General features: G+C 36.1%; 1 pseudogene; it reads left to right on the top strand.

Moving 5' to 3' along the window:
• The first annotated feature begins 1,019 nt into the window (after positions 1-1,019).
• On the top strand, positions 1,020-2,438 carry LOC138435584 (S-phase kinase-associated protein 1 pseudogene; annotated as a pseudogene).
• Positions 2,439-2,776: the final 338 nt, after the last annotated feature.

The raw sequence follows: 2,776 nt of genomic DNA, 5'->3' as shown, positions 1-2,776 counted from the left end.
GAAGCAGGATGTCAGTATACCTTCAGTCAATCAACAACTTTAGCTGAGGCACCACCACTCCTGCTGGGAGGACAGGTGTTGGCACTGAGAAGGGATATAAGAGAAATAAAAGGCACACATGGCCTCCTCCCTCCAGGAATTAATGATCCATCATAAACACTCAAGGGCCCATAATAGTTGGCAACAAAGATGTTTTGGTCAATTAAATATGCTAGTTAGTTGAGAATTGCTACAAAGATCATTCAAGGTTTGTTAATTTTCTAGAATCAGAAAAAACAAAATATATCAGATTTTTTTTTAATCCAAAAGTGAATAAGAAACATTGAGAAATTAGTGATCTACTTCTGGCACTTCCAGCCTTCCTTTTCAGGTGTACTGTTCTCTCTTAATCCCCTCTAATATATCTCTTACCATCCCCTATAGATGACCAAGAGCCCCATGTTCTTTCCATTTGCGAGCCTGCCAAATCTACTGATAGAAAGGAATCTGAGAGTACTGAGGTATGAATTGGACCGTGCCTTTTTTATATTTTAATAGGGTTCAGATCCTTAAATAAAGGCATGAATATTAATGGTGGATTCCAATCATTTTTTTAACTTACTAGAGAAAGTGTTTAGAGGTAGGCAGTGCTTTGTATGTTTTGACTCTGTTTGAAAAGATTAAACCAAAAAGTTGTAATAAAAATTTGTAAATGAGTAGAAATGGTAGATCAAATAAAATACACAGATAACCAGAAACGAATTCTTGTATATTTTAATATCAACTTTCTCAGTATTGAACTATTAATTAAGGAACTAGGCTGGGTAGAGACCAAGTCTTATGTTCATATCTTCAGTGCCTGGTACAAAACTATAAACATTTGAGAAAATTTTATCAAACTAAACCAAAGATAGTAATTGGAATTTATTTTATTTCCTATCTTTTCTAAAAACTTAATGGAGGAAGACCTTAGTGAGAAATGAAAGGCCAAGCAAAGCAGCATTAAAGAAAGGAAATAGAAATCGAGGAATTTAGCTGTAGTGGCCTTGTTCTCCGCTTTTCAGTTTTGCTGATTGACGACGTCGCCCTGCTCACTTCAGCCTGCGGCCCGCCATCTCCTTGAGACCTAACACCATGCCTTCAATTAAGTTGCAGAGTTCTGATGGAGAGATATTTGAAGTTGATGTTGAAATTGCAAAACAGTCTGTGACCATCAAGACTATGTTGGAAGATTTGGGAATGGATGATGAAGGAGATGATGATCCAGTCCCCTTGCCAAATGTTAATGCAGCAATATTAAAAAAGGTCATTCAGTGGTGCACCCACCACAAGGATGATCCTCCTCCTCCTGAGGATGATGAGAACAAAGAAAAATGAACAGATGATATACCTGTTTGGGATCAAGAATTCCTGAAAGTTGACCAAGGGACACTCTTTGAGCTTATATTGGCAGCAAACTACTTAGACATCAAAGGTTTGCTTGACGTTACCTGCAAGACTGTTGCTAATATGATCAAGGGCAAAACTCCTGAGGAGATTCGAAAGACATTCAATATCAAAAATGATTTTGCTGAAGAAGAGGAAGCCCAGGTACGCAAAGAGAACCAGTGGTGTGAGGAGAAGTGAAATTTCATGTCTAACGCTGTAACACTGTAAGGATTATTCCAAATACTAGTTGCACTGCTTTGTTTATAATTGTTAATATTAGAAAAACAGTCAACAAATGCAGCAGCAAGTCAATTGTATTAGCAGAATGTTGTCCTCATTGCATGTGTAGTTTCAGTACAGTTCCCAAACTTAAGGCCCAGTTTCTTCTAGGATGATTGAAAGTTTCTTTTCTTTGCTCTGAATAAAATTTAACTGTGGGTTCCCTATAGAAAGTGGCATTTTGGGCTTTCCCTTTTTGTAAAGCAATTTCTGCCTAGTTTATTGTCCAGTTAATTTTAGTGTAGTGACTTTTAAAGTTGGTGTTGTAAATAAAGCAACTTGCAGAAAACCTTCTGAAATAGAATTTAACAATGTATTATCTTTATTCAATTGGAAACTGGATAAAGGCTACTTGAGGTAAATGCTTTGAGTGGGGTTATCAGAGTGTCTTTAATCTTCCTGGAGGAGTAAGTACCCCTGGTATTCACTAGCCTGTATGTAGCAGGGCTTCCTTAGTTGGATCTGAGGGCTTATTTTTGCATTTTTAATCCTCTCCGCTTTGAAGGCTCAGTTACTACTCGGTTTGTGGTTCAGGAGGAGATAGAATAGTTCGCTAGCTTTTCAGTTAAAAAAGATAGCATATATGATGTGTCATCTTTTTATAATCAGTGATCCCATGTGGGGAAAACTATTCATACTACTTGCATGTAGAAAATAATTTAACCTTTAATGGTAAAATGTGTGGCATAACCCAGAAAGCATCCGTCATGAATGCAAGATACTTTCAATAAAGTTACCTAGTAGGTAGTAAATGGTTTGAAAAAAAAAAAAAAGAAATCGAGGAATTTAGACAATTCCCAGATTGGCAATGAGTCCCTGAGCTATAAAGAATTAACTATCATTCTTTCAACTACAATTACAGTTTTATTAAAACCAACCAACAGCTACTAAAGAACATAAAGAATGTGATTTGAACGTACCTTTCCATAAAGTCTGAACATGTTGAATTTATATTAGAAAACATACTACAGTGTTGGTGGTAATAAAAATGTTATACTGAAATGTTACTAAAAATTGGTTTTTGGTTTTTCTATATGAAAATGTATGTAAAGCAAAGGGGAGAAGGAGCAGAAAAAACCTTCAACCATGT

Source organism: Ovis canadensis, chromosome 3 (assembly GCF_042477335.2).
Source record: "Ovis canadensis isolate MfBH-ARS-UI-01 breed Bighorn chromosome 3, ARS-UI_OviCan_v2, whole genome shotgun sequence".
In the NCBI taxonomy this organism is placed as follows: domain Eukaryota; kingdom Metazoa; phylum Chordata; class Mammalia; order Artiodactyla; family Bovidae; genus Ovis; species Ovis canadensis.
Note: the sequence above shows the minus strand (reverse complement) of the source record. Positions and strands in the feature narration are given on the sequence as shown.